We start from the raw sequence: 14,637 nt of genomic DNA, 5'->3' as shown, positions 1-14,637 counted from the left end.
AATATAGACCAAAAAATGACATGAGTTTAAAGTGGGAGGTAGGAGGGTGAAAGGAGAAGGTGCCGAGGGGTAATTATGATCAAAGTATTTTATTAAAAAGAACAGTGGAGGGGAAAATTCAATACAAGTATATTATATGCATTTATGGGGAAGTACCACAATGAAATCCCTGAGTACAATTCATATCCACTAATTAAAAAAAAAGACATAGATATAAGAAGAGAAAGAATTAGTGGTTAATTTTGAAATGATTATATAATGCAAAAAGTGAAAATAAAGTTGAATATATTTCTGCCATAAATGTATTCAGAGTCACCTGAAGTGATAGAAAGTAATGCTGGTGGGGAGACCAATAAATATGGATGCCATATTTATTTTTGATATATATTTACTATTATTAGATGATTTTAATAATGATTCTTTTCACTCTATGTCAACAGAGAATTTTTAGTCTTTCATAATGTAATTTTCTTTTTTGCCTGAAATTTCCTTCCACATTTTGTGCAGGTTAATGAAGTATAGTTGTTTCCTAAAAACAGAGGCTCATTTCCCCCTCAACAACAACAAAAAACAGAAGATAAATAAAAGAGAAATAGACAGTTCCATCCTGATTTCTTTCTTCTTGTATTCTCTCTCTCATATTTTCCTCTAAAGAAAATTTAGAATGCAGTGATCCCATTTAATAACTTCATGCATTTATTTTTATACATGAAATAAAATTATTATTGTTCCAATTCTGACACTTAGCAGCTGTGTGGCTCCTGAAAATTACTTAAACCATTGATAGTTTTCTCATCAGTGAGATGAACGTAATAAAAAGTACTTTCTTTGAATGTTATAATTAGAAATAAGAGAGCTATTATTTGAAAGCATACTGACTAGTGCCTAAAATATAGCTAAGTTGAAGGCACTATTACGTATGTGTCTGTTAAATAAAAACAACAAAAGATTAGTGTTTGCTATGACTCCAGGCCTATCCAGGGTATAATTAAGGTCAATATACTGTGCCAGATTTAGGAGCAAATTCATTTTCACTTATGATAATAATTTAGGCAAATTCTATTACCATTTGCCTATTCTTATTTGGCCATTGTTAGATGTTACCTCAATAATAATGTCAGCTCCACTGCTCACCTTTAGTAGCTTTTCCATCTATTTTCATTGATCCTTGCAGTGGGGTATGCATAGAGTCATATCAGCGGTATCTGAGGGCTTTTTCAAAATATTGGCCTTAGTCCAAAAAGAACTGAGTGGGAAAGCAAAGGAAAAAAGAAGGAATTAATTCTTCCTCTTTTGGTAACCTGATAGCCAATGCTCCTTGCAAAGCTGCCAACATTTTGTTCTGCCAGTCTGAATTTTGCAACTTGCAAAAATCAGGTGGAAGCCATGATATTCACACTGCAGGTAAAATTCATGAGTTATGATATGTTATTATAAATAGAAGGAAATTACCAGAAATTCTTTATGACCATTGAAAAGCCCACGTTAAGAGTATCTAAATTTTGTTTATACAGTCAAAAAAGGAAAGTGCCTTTGGTGATCTAGGTGGGAATTTTGTATGTCTGGTACATTTCTACTGTTAATATTAGGATTTTTTTGCTGTAAATAACCGAATTCTCAATAAAAATTAAAGTTTAACAGTAGAAGATTGCTTTTTAATCACATTGAAAATTCTGCAGGTTGCTATTGGTCAGCTTTGCTAGAACTCTTGACTCTTCCCCAGTTTTTAAGATGTCTGCAGTAAATTTAATCCACATAAGAGATCTGCCACATGCAGGAAGGAAAGGTAGAAGGACTTCTTGCCACACATCTCTCTATTCTTGGTGGAGAGAACAATTTCCCCTCTGATACTTCATTGTCCAAGAGTAGATTACATGTCCACATGATAGCTGCAAAGATGGCTGGAAAAGCAAGATTCAATTGTCTTAAAGTATTTACTTGGGTCGAATTGGGAGGGAGGTAGAGAGGGTGATAAGAACAGGTAAGAGAGGGTGAGGGAGAAATTGTCAGTAATCTGAATTGTCTCTCTAATATATTTGAGTTCCAAACATCTTTACAAGAATTTCTCATCTCCTCCACATCACCATTATACCCCATTCACATTTGCATAATATTTTATGAATAACTAGACCTGAATTGTCATAGGGCTAAGTGAATCTATCCAGATTTAATGAAGCTCTGAGGACCACCTAGTCCACATAGTGATAGATATATAACCAAAGATGATATCTTGGTACTATATGACTTAGCTGCCATCTTAATAAAGTAGCTTAAGTCCTTATTTTTATAAATGTATGTTTTGATCTATGTTCCTAATGTGTCTTCATAGGTCTTTCTATTCAATTTAAGGAGTTGCAACTGGGAATTTTCTTACTTACTGCCTTTTTAAATTTAAGATTAAACCGAACCATGTATATGTTTTTCAGTTGCAATATGAAATAGTGTAGTGATTTTTAGAATACAATTTGTGGTGCTCTAGCATTCTGTTGAAACCAGTGGGTAGGTTGGAGCTGAAGATTGCCCATGCTCTGTCATATTCATCTATATAGCTCAGCCATTGTCATCTTTTTTAAAAATTTGAAACAAAGAGAGTTAGTTGTGCTTTAAAATGAGTTTGCTAAATGAATTCTACAGTCCATTATGTAGTGGAAGGAGTTTAAGATTTTGACTTGTAACTTGGATGAATCTTAATACAGACATTTGTTAGTATACTAGAGGGCTATGGGCAAGTTTGAATCCTTCCCCCTGTAATGGTGGTTTTTTATATTTTATTTTATTTCTAAATTATCATACATTAATATTATGAGGGATTTCATTGTATGATAATTCCATGCTTGCATACAGTGTACTTTGAACAAGATTATCCCCTCCATTTTATTTCCATCACCCCACTCTTACCCAACTTTTTGCAGTATTTGGTGGGTTTCATCACACTATCTTCATAAGTACTTATGAAGCATACTTTGATCTTCTCATTCCTCAGCATCCTTTCCTTTCTTACTCTCCCTTCCTGCTGATTCCTTCAAGACAGTCTCCCAATTACATTCATGCTCCACTGTAATGGTATTTTAATGACATTGTGCTCATGAATTTTCAGAGATAGAAGAGTTCACAAATTCACCTGAGCCTTTTCTAAGTATAAAGTATGCCCAAGAACTACCAATATATTTCCTTATTCACATTTTTCTTATTTTAATCATAACGCAATGCTCCATTGTTAGTGTTCCATGATTTTCTTTGCCAAGGTAAGTTGTTTCAAATGCTTTCTTATAATGATTATCATTCATGCAGCAGTGTTTGCTTTGCCATAATGTTCCCATGGAATAAATTGTAGGAAGTGAGTTTATGGATGCAAGGATATGAACATCTGTTTGCTACTCAAGACTTTTTGCCAGATTTTACTTTTCCTAATAAAATTGTAATGATTTATAATGCCATTAGCAATGTATCATTGTACCAGGTTTAAAAAAACTTGCCAATTTTAAATATTTCTTTTATTTAATTTTGGCAAATGTCTCAACTATAAAATAATATTAGGGAGTTGTTAAATTTGAAATGGTTTTATTACTGGAGAATACACATTTTTCATTATTTTTTAGAATGATTTTATTTTTTTCCATAAAATGAAGCAATGGTCATTACTAAAAATGGAAGTAATTAATAAACTTATAAAGTATAAATTAATAAACCAATTTCACATTTTGATATATTTCATTTCAAAATCAACCAAAGATTATTTCAGAACCATCTCTCTTCTTTTCTTCTCTCTCTCTCCTTCTCTTTCATACATATTTCCAAATAAATTGTTGATTTAGAAAGATAAAAATAGGAAAAGCAAAAGATATTATAAAAATTGAATGATCTTATATAAATACACTTCATAATTTAAAGTATGATTTCTTTTATAAATGTAATTAAGTGATAAATATAAAACTAAATTGAGTAATTTCAAGTTTTATTTATAATGCATTTTTTCACTTGATGTTATTTCTACATTTATCTCTCCAAGAATAAGTCAAAATATTATGAAAACCCTTATTTTTAAAAGATCTTCATACTTTTCTGCTCACATTTTCTTTGTACATTAAGTTTTCAAATATTTATGTACTTCTACCAATATTTAAATGTTAATATTTTACTTTATTACCCAGATCATTTTTAAAGACATAAAGTAATACAGACATAACTTAAGTCTAGCATTTGAATCACCTTCCTTTCTTTCTTCCCTTCCTGCTCAGAGAGAATTGCTATTTTGAAGTGAGTGTTTTTTCTAGTTCTATGCAAATGTTTATGATTTTACTTTACTCACAAGGTCATGGGCAATGTATAGTAATGTCACAGATATTGTATACTTAATTTTAATTCTAGTTTTTCTAACTACAATAGTTAAGGTGATGTCAATTATAAGTTGTGAGCATCTGTTTCATGAAGTTTTTTCTTGTGGATAGTGTGAGGTTGAACTTTCCTTTGTTCTCAGTGCCAGTGCTACATGTCATAGTGGATACCTTCCCAGACCTCTCTCACTGCTGCTGCTTCTGGACTCTGCCAGCAACAGGTGTTGGCTACCAATGGTTATAGCTGCCTTGTTCTCTAAAGGATTGCCGTAGCTTAAATGGAAGCTGTATCCCTATTTGGATGGCTCCCATAAGCCAGCTGGTAGCCAATAACTGACAAGTATGTGTTGAGGGGAGGGAAGACAGGTCAACGTGGATGTCCTCTTTGCTTCTTAATGAAATAGGTACTGTGATTTACTCATTCTCCAGAGCTCCTTTTAGGATCAGACTAAGAAGAGACTCCAGCCAAAACCATACCTTTACTCTACTTTTTCCCTGTACTTCCTTGCTTCCCTTCCTCCCCTTCTCATAAGAGTCATCTTCAGATAAATCGCATACATTCAAATTCATCTCTCAGGCTCTGTTTGCAGAGAGACCTTCTAAGAGAATGTAGTTTCTAAATTCACATATATTATATCAATTGTATATTATAATTACTGTACATAGTTTAGCACCTTGCTTTCTTCACTTAAAATGATTTTGATTTACCATTGTTGATATTTGAGGTCTCAGGCTATTTATTTTAGTTGTTACTAATTATTCAATTTTAAATGAGTTTATTCCCCCATTACTCTTCAAAGGTCCCTTAAGTGCCTGTTGACTTATTCTGACATTGCAAGCACTGAACAATCTTATACAGGTTCCACTGAACATGAAATCTGTCTCCAACATCGATGCTCAAGACTGGAATGGCCAGGTCACAGGCACTACAGGCCCACAACCTTCTCAGATATCGTCAGTTTTCCCTCTGAAGTGAACATCCCGAGTAGGGCTCAAACAGCTGTTAAGTTGAATTCCTGTTTTGTATCATCCTTGCAAGCATTTCAAATTAGTTTTGGTACCTTTATTATTATTGCTAATTTTTAAAGAAATTAAACTGGTAAATTATTGTTTGGGTTGGGATTTACCTAAGGACCAGTAATATGTTTCTTTTAACATGTGGATTGGAAATTTAGGATTCCTTTGCACTGAAATGTCTACTCCTAATTTTTTTTTCATTTTTCTCTCATATATATATTTCTTATTGATCTGTTGATTACATTTATATATCTGATTTGTAGTATGTTTTTATTTATGTATTTTTATGTTTATATTTTTACTTATAGCATGCAATTTCTTCTCTTGGTTAATAGCTGAGCTGGTTATCTTCAGCTGCTTTCTGGAAATATCCATCTTTCTATACTCTGCTCTCTATTAGAGAGGCAGAACTTATTGTGGCTGATCTGTACAGATATGTTTTCCTGTATAGTTTGGCCAATGGGAACCATATCAAGAGATAAAGAGAGAAAAGTAGAAAGTGAGACATTTATATTTTGGCGCCCTCTCTGTGCAGTTGGCATCATCAGACTACATCTTTTTTATGTCCCTCCCCCCCACTGACTTGCTAAGTGAATAGACAGAAATGTCAGCAACCTCTGGCATAAAGTTTAAGACGTTTATGTATATATAGGAAGATATGGAGGAATGAAGTTTGGGAGGCAGCAGGAATATTGGAGAATAAAGAATCACTGAGGACCTCAGCCTAAGCACCAAGTGAGCTGTCCCCAAAAGGCCATTGGAAGGGACCAAAGTTTGTGAGAGTTTCTGACAAAGCTCTCACCTGCTCCTCAAGCATGCACCATCAAAGCATGTGTTCCTGAGAAAGCTGAAGCCCATGAGAAAAATCAGCTTCCCTTCTGCTAATTTTTACTTATGGCAACCTCTAACCTAAGAATAGACAGAGAACATTCTTGGAAAGGAAGCTCTCAGCAGCTCTTCTGAAACTGGCAGATGATATTTGACAAGAAGAATTTTAGTTTTATTAGATTTTATATTGAGCTTTAAAAGGTCATCTTTGAACTTGAGAGTTTAGACTATCAGAGATTGGCAAACTTTTTCTACTCTGGGCCTAACAGTGAAGGTTTTAGGGTTTGAGATCCACGGTTTCAGTGGCTGCCCTTCCCCAACCCTTCCTCTTTCTTTTTAATAGCCTTTAAAACTGTAAAAGCAATTATTAGTTCTCAGGCAGTACAAAACATACTACAGGCCTCTGACCTGGCCATGATTTGCAATCTCTAACCTTCATATACTGTCATTGCTAATATATTTAGGTCCATTCAGCACCTTTTTTGTTCTTTCTACTTAGAAAAACATACTTATTTCTCTTTACTGACTCCAAATGAATCATGCTTTGCTATATCCTCCATTTGAATTGAAAGCTGAACTTTATATTTTTATTATTACCTTAAAATTATTTTTAATCATGTTATAATTCACAGATCATATAATTTACTATTTTAAGCACACAGTTCAGTAGGTTTTAGCTTTTTCTCAAGACTGTACAACCATTGCAACTATTCAGTCAAGAACACTTTTACAATTCCCAAAAGAAACCCCGTACCCACCAGCAGTCACTCCCCATTCTTCAATTTGGATCCCCTGGCAACCAGCAATCCTCTATTGATCTTTATGCCTGTTCTGAACACTTCATATAAATGGAAACATACAATATGGAGTTTTCTGTTTCTGGCATAGCAAAAAGTTTTCAAGGTTTATCTGGGTTGTAGTATGAAACACAGTAGCTGAATAACAACTCACCTTAAATTTTAAAATATTATCTCTGTAAAATATTTTTTAAAATTGAAAAATAATAGAACCTTTGTCTTATTATTATTATAGGAATTTTATGATAACTTAACTAATCTTACCCCACTGTCTTACACAGTATTTTAAATATGTCATGTATTTAATTATATATAAAGCCATCATCCTAAGATCTCCTTTATTATCAGTGCAGAAATTTCTTGTTACTCTCCTGAAGATACTTCTGCCTTCTGTGTATCATGCCATCTTCTTTTGATATTTAAAAAAATTTAACTCTTGTTCTGTTGGGGAATGTTCTACAGCATTTATTTGAAAAAAATGAATGCATAAAACAAAAAATTTAAGAACTTGAAATTTTTCAAAATTTCAAATTTATACTATTTGCATACATGTTGGGAAATTTGCTATGCACAGATTTCACTGTTTACAGTCATTTTCAACCAAATGTGAATACCTCCTCTGTTGTTACTGAGGAGATACAGTTACCATTTTAGATCCTTAAATGTGTTCTTTCTTTCCTTCCCTCTTTCTTTCTTTCTCTCTCTTCCTTCTGAAATTTCTTTGCTTGTCTGTCTTTGTTAACTTATAGTTTTTGGGATAGTTACTAGGGTAAAACATAATTATTATTAAATAAAACAGATTCAGTTGCTCAAACTGTAGTATGGTAGATTAATTTCAAAGTGAAATTAATTCTTTGCCTAGTATCCCTCCACTTTGTAATATACCAAACCATCACTCCCATAAAGAGATGGGGTCCACTGTCCCACTTCTTGAACTTGTACTGGTTTGTGACTTGGTGTGATTGATAGAATGTAGCAGAGATACAGTGTGCCAGTTTTGGATGTTAGAGTTGGGAAATCTTTCATGTTTCCTGTTTCTCTCAGAACCCAGCCAATTCATCATGAGCACAAACTGGGGGTAGCATCTTGGAGGCTGAAGTAATGTGGAGCAAAGATGAGCTGTCCCCTGAGGATTGCCTCGTCTGACCAGCACTGAGCCTGTCTTCCCAGTTCATTCTTGATCAGAATGAGCAGCTGGCTGCACGTAGACACTTGAGCTAACAAAATGCTAAATGCTGAAGCCACTGAATGTGGGTGGTATTACTACACAATATCAGAGTAACACATATGGACTACAGTGAAATTACTTTAGAAACAAAGGTGCAATCCAATAATTCAAATTGTCAAAATGTGTTGTGCCTTCTGTACCATCTTGGACATACTGCAAAAATCCATCTGAATTCTAGAAGACAACTATGGTGACCATGAGCTCAGTTACTCGTACCTGAATTTAGCATATAATATCAGACCAGATTTGGTCATTTATTTTTAAAAAATTATGATTATGGGTATATGAATAATCACAGGCTAAGTAATATATGCACTTGTAGGTTAAAAATGTCTCTCACATTAGCTATCCTATAAAAGAAATATCCTTTCAATAATAATAAGTAGCAAACTTCAAGATACTCATGTTGAATAACTAATATCACATTAGATGCTTTCTCTTTTGTAAAAACAGAGGCTTTTCCCTCCTTTCTGCCAACCGTACTATTATAAAGTATATTTTATGCACTTAATTGCATTTCCACAAACGTCATGTCTAATGTGTGAGCATGCCAGAAATCTATGTGAATATTTCCTCTCTTGTTGTCATGCCAACTTCAGTGTAAATTAATTTTCTGAAGATCTTGAAAATGTCTCATTTAACATGCTTTCAGCCCAAACCTGCCTAATATAAACTTACACAAGTGGTCATTCTCCATTGGGAGATTGGTTGAGCAAAGATGTCATTTTGGAAGGAACTCTTAGCTTGAAGTGAGTCTCTACATATATGCTTCCTATTACCTGCTCTGGTTAGCTTTCAAACAAATAGCCAGCAATTTTAAACGAGTACTTTCCAAAGCAAATTACTCACACCTTCCAGCTCATCAGAAAGTCTCAGCTGAACTAATATTTTAAAAGACTGTTCTCAATTCACCATTCTTATGGAACAAAATTGATTTTTTTCCTGCCCCTCATTTTGCTATAACACTTTTGCTGCTTTTACCACATGTCACTATAATATGCTACCAAAAATAAAGTCCTGAGTTGGTGACATGGAATCAATTCTGGTATTCATCACTGTTATTCTCGAATGCTCCATCCATTACAAATCATGGAATGTTAAATAATCAAACTTTTTTTCTTTTTTGCCTATCTTATTTTGGCAAGATGTCTTAGTCTTTCAAGAAAAAATGAAAGCCATCTGTTTTGAGTGCGTTCCATTGCAGCATGATTACTGCAATGAAGACATTTTATTGTGTTAATTTTCATTAAATAAAACCCTGTTGAAAGCCAGTAGTTTTTCAAAAACCCATATGATTTATGACACACTAATGTTTGCAGGGAGACACTCTGTTTCAATTATAAGGAGTAAGTGAGGCCTTTCAGAACTCAGTAATATTATCACCCATGACTACTTTAATTTTAGACACATCGCATGGGTGTGAGACCTGGGAACTTATTGACAAAATTGTCAGCTTCTGCACAAATTTAATCTTCATCACCTCTATGCTATGTTTAACATCAGCTGACTATGCTTGCACAGACTCCAATAATGTGCTTCCAGAAGGCAAGCACTTCATAAGCATTAAACACTGGGTTTGCCGTAATTCAAGCATATTCCTTTTTCTTTTCTTTACAGCTTGCAGAGTAAGAGATACTGTGTTCCTAAGGGAGGTGTCAGTGCATCTGAAGGAAATGGACTATTTTTGATATCCTTCCCTTGCATCTTGCATCTCTTTCTGTTTGGTTTGCCTATCTCACTTAATGACTTTTATCTCTTTCTGAAGATTCTGGCCCTAAGTGAAAATTCATTAAAGAAAAACAATGTATTTTTCATTAATCTTATGGGAGAATTGAAAAGTGTTTTATTCTAATTCCAAGTGTGCATGAATTTATCATATATAAAAATATGTTAAATGACCAGAGAGAACAAATTTACGTAAGGAATAAACAGCAGTTTGAAAGTACTCAGGAGTGTGAGCATAACATTTAGTGAAATAAGTTTTCTTGTACCTGCTAAAATATGAAATGAAGACTTGATAGTGGATAGTGGATATTGACAGATGAATTTCAAAGGGTCATATTTTTGGAAAATTCATTTTGCTGCATCATTTTTTCACTAATATTGAAACTTTTCTAACTCTTATAATTCTCTGATATTCAATTTGAAATTTAAAATGAAATTAAAATACAGAATATCTTTGGTAAAATTTAATACTAAATGTTATAAAGGGGTCAAAACACACAGAAACAGGATATTCACACAACAGCCTAAAGAGTTGTGGAATATGATTCCTTTCCACTATTCCCTCTTGGTATAAGTATGTGAAACAAAATTCTTGGTGTTGATCCAAACATGGCATATAATTCTAATTTGTTCCATATGATGTCCTCTGACTCTTGTGTCAAGTGAGTGAGTGTGATTTTGCCTGAAACCATAATGTGGAAATACCCATTTTTAAAAAGCCATGATGGTAAAACCATTACCTGAGCAGTCATTACTGAGGTAAGTCAGTGTTGAGAGAGAGTGGGCTGTTCTTGGCTCTTACAGTTCTATAAAGGAGAAAATGTTTCTCTGCTCCTTTTATCTTCTGATTGCTATTGTCCCCAGATGATGGATACTTCAAAAAAGTTGATGAGCTGAAACATTTAGAAGACCATATTCTCTATCTGGGTGGAGAAATTGGAAATCCCATTAAGCATTTTCAGCATCCAATACTATCACTTTGGTTCTAAAATAAGCTATTGTCATGAAAGAACTATTAAGCAGAAAAAATTGAAACTAATCATGCATGATGATTCTTGGTTGGTGTGTAAAAAATGAGGAAAATGAATTCCAAAACTTGCCTATCTGTAGTGATCAAAGGGTAACAACCAAACTATCCCAGGAAATGGTGGGTTAATTGATACCACGGTGACCAAATCATCAGAATAATTATTCATTTTAAAATTCAATGTCACTTTTATTACAATAAAACACCAATATTTTAGCTTACCCACATTTAGTAATTTATATTATTTATTTGGCAGCACTGGGATTTTGAACTTAGGACTTCATGCTTGCAAGGCAGGTGCAAGCCATTCCACCAGCCCTAGTATTTTATATTTTTTAACCTCTAAATAAAGTAGATGAATTCCATGTATTTTGGAAAAAATAGAACTCGTGCTTTGAGGATTAACTTAATGATTTCTTGAAGAAGGGTCAGAAAATTCTCTATAGATTTTTCCATTTCTTCACCTCATTCAGAGAAAATTATCACTAAACATTTTGCTTCCTTTTCTCTTTTGATTTTCATTTTAAAAAACCCTCCTTTTTGTAGAGGTATACATTATTTTTTTTTTTGAGACAAGGTCTTGCGATGTAATTCAGGCTGGTCTCAAATTCAAGATTCTCTATATTCAACCGCTCAAAAGGTAAAATTACAGATATAATTTTTGTTGCAATGTTTTTAAAATTAAAGATTCATAAACTAATTAATATACATATATAATGACAATGACAAGGGTGTATATAAAAAACAAATACTTGGAGCCAGTATTAGTAAATAGCTGAACTGATGTACAGCTATCACACATACCCACCCACCCACTCACCCCCTGCACACACATATAGAATAGGCTCTGAAATATTGAAAGGCCAAAATAAAAAAACTAAGCCTCAAATTTTATATCTGTTACATGAAAAAATGAACAATACCTATCATATGGTTGTCATTTGAATTATATGGGATATAATATCAGAGGTACTTGGCATAGCACCTATTATATAGTCAATATTCAATAAATATTGGTCTTTTTTTTCTTACCTTTATATAATTTTCCATAAGGAAGTTCTCACTATAAAACTTTGTAGGATGCCTTCTTTATCTTGAGGAAATCTTGTTCTCACTTTCTTGTCATTCACTATAATTCATGCCACCAATTTTATTAACCATAGTTATGTTCCATATGTGTTGAGGTCTTAGTGATTGCCTTTAGGCAATTATCAGATTTTAAATATAGTTTTGTAAATGGTAGATAAAAAAATTCTGGTATAGGAATACTTTTGCAAATGCAAAATGTTCCCTTTAGAACACATTCTTCAGATTTTGCTGACACTTTATTATTTTAAGTTTTATAAATTAGCATAAATTAATTTTCCAAAAGGTTTTCATTTTGAACATTTTACTTCTTCATGTATGTTTGGTCATTTGTACTTCTTCTCAGAACAGTGTGTGCAATACATTTGCTTATTTATTAATTAGATTATTTGTTCTTTGTTGTTTAATTTTTTTACCTTTTATATGTTATGGATATTAGTCCTTAGTCTAATGAATAGCTTGCAAGATTTTCTCCTACTCTATGGGTTGTGTCCTTATTCTGGGAATTGTTTCTTTTGATATGCAGAAGTTTTCTAATTTGATTTAATTCCATTTGTTAATTTTTCTTTTATTTCCTGAGGAATTGGAGTCCTACTCAGAAAATTGTTGCCTTTGCATATATCTTTAAGTACTTTCCTGTTTTCCTGTAGTAGTTTCAAATTTTAGGTCTTACATTAAGCAATTTGGTCCACTTTGAATGGAGAAATAGGATCCAGTTTCAGTCTTCTACATGTGACTATCCAGTTGTCTTAATACTATTTGTTGAGGAGGCTGTCTTCTCTCCAGTGTATGGTTTTTGCTCCTTTGTCAAAAATCAGATGTAGCCATTTGGGCTTATTTCTGGGTCTTCTGTTCTATTTCATTGGTCTGTGACTACAATTGCCATGTTTAAAGTATTTGGTGAGTGCTATCAGGAGTTATATTGATTTACATTTTCTCTGCTTGCTTCAGAAAGAGCCCATTTCTCTCACAAACACTTTTTCTATCTGCATTATTTCTAGTCAATTTTATATTTTGGTATTATTTATAACTTATATTTTATTATCTTTTAGATTGTATATGTTTTAATGTTTATTTCTTTTAGCTATCTTCTTTGATGAATTAATATTTTACATATTTTACTTAATTTTTCTTGCTTACCTCTCCCTGTTTTTATTCATGATATATAAAAATATTTTTGTACAAAAAATATTAACTCACTGCCCCAATTGATTTTTGTTACGTGATATTTCTAGATTTTAAAACTCATATTTATTAAATTGTTTTGTATGCCTTTTAGTTCAGATGACACTGTTAAAACATTATTCTCTTACAGAAAATGATGAAAAATATTTTGTCATGTTTTCTTCTTTTATTTTTATTTTCATTAAAATTTTTTTACTTGTTCAATTTATTTTAGTAAAATTAACATAGTAAACATCTAGTTTTGATGGTATTTTTAATAAATAATCTCTTTTTCCTGCTGTTTTGAAATATCACAACAATTAATAAGTCTATCTGCTTCTGTGTGCATAAGCAGATATAATCTGATGATTTCTTTCTGTTATGGTGACAATACTGTACTGTTTTAATAATCATAGTTTTATACTAAAAAACCTATGACAATTTCTCTGTCTCCTATATTTTGAATAGAAGGTTGCTATGATTTTTCCTACATTAGCTAAATGGTTTTCTCAGAATATTGAAAACTCAAAGGAAATTGGAGTTACTGTGCTACCTATCAATCGATAGCCTATGGCACTTTAACACATAGTGTGATTATATGTAGCTGATACAAACATATATTTATATGCACATATACATGTATTAACACAAATGCAAATTAAGTTTATGCTAATTTAGCATATTTCATAATTCAATACCTCTGCCATAGTAATGGGAAGTCTTCTAATGCTTTAGTACTTGGCTAACACTCTGTTAATTGCTGTGTGCATGGTTTATTATTTAATATTTAAACATATGGTCAGTGTTCTTACCTTTCTATTTGAAAACCAAGGAAACAGATTCATAGTAGTTTTTTTTTTTTGATAAGCCACACAACCCACCAAACTTCAGTGTCCATGCTCTTTCCACAGGTCTTCCCCACTTCTGTGCCTAACAGTAAAGTCTGAGACAATTCTTCAGGGAAGATTGTTCAATAGGAAATAATATCAGAAATAAGTGGCATATTTGAGGAGAAGAAGGTTGAAGTAAAATAAATCTGATGGGTCCTTTGTATTCAGAGAACCATCAACATTTCTTTACATTCTGCTTATTTAACTATGAGAATTCTTATTTAACCCATGAGAATCATCGTTTTTAGCACTGTACATGAGGTCACATAAAATTTGTGTTTCTTATATCCTTACAATTAACTTCTTCAAAAAAGAAACAATAATAAAAATTTTAGAAACATCACATTTATGTACTCCAAGTAACAAAAAAAGAAGGGGTATCAGACAGGTCTAGTAATGCAGCAATGACGACCAACCATTTCATCATTCTGAATTCATCATAAGAGGATGTGCTTTACCCTGCTTTATGTGAGTCCTTGTTCCTTAAGTCCCTCTATGCATTAATGGCTATCAAATAGGCAGGTGTTTATTTTGCAAGGGA

At 32.8% G+C, this 14,637-nt stretch overlaps 1 pseudogene; it reads right to left on the bottom strand.

The window, feature by feature from the left end:
- Positions 1 to 14,637, bottom strand: part of LOC109678579 (pleckstrin homology domain-containing family A member 3 pseudogene) — a 127,061-nt pseudogene that overhangs the window by 35,218 nt on the left and 77,206 nt on the right.

Source organism: Castor canadensis, chromosome 5 (genome assembly GCF_047511655.1).
Source record: "Castor canadensis chromosome 5, mCasCan1.hap1v2, whole genome shotgun sequence".
NCBI classification, from domain to species: Eukaryota; Metazoa; Chordata; class Mammalia; order Rodentia; family Castoridae; genus Castor; species Castor canadensis.
This window is presented reverse-complemented; position numbering and strand designations above follow the sequence as displayed.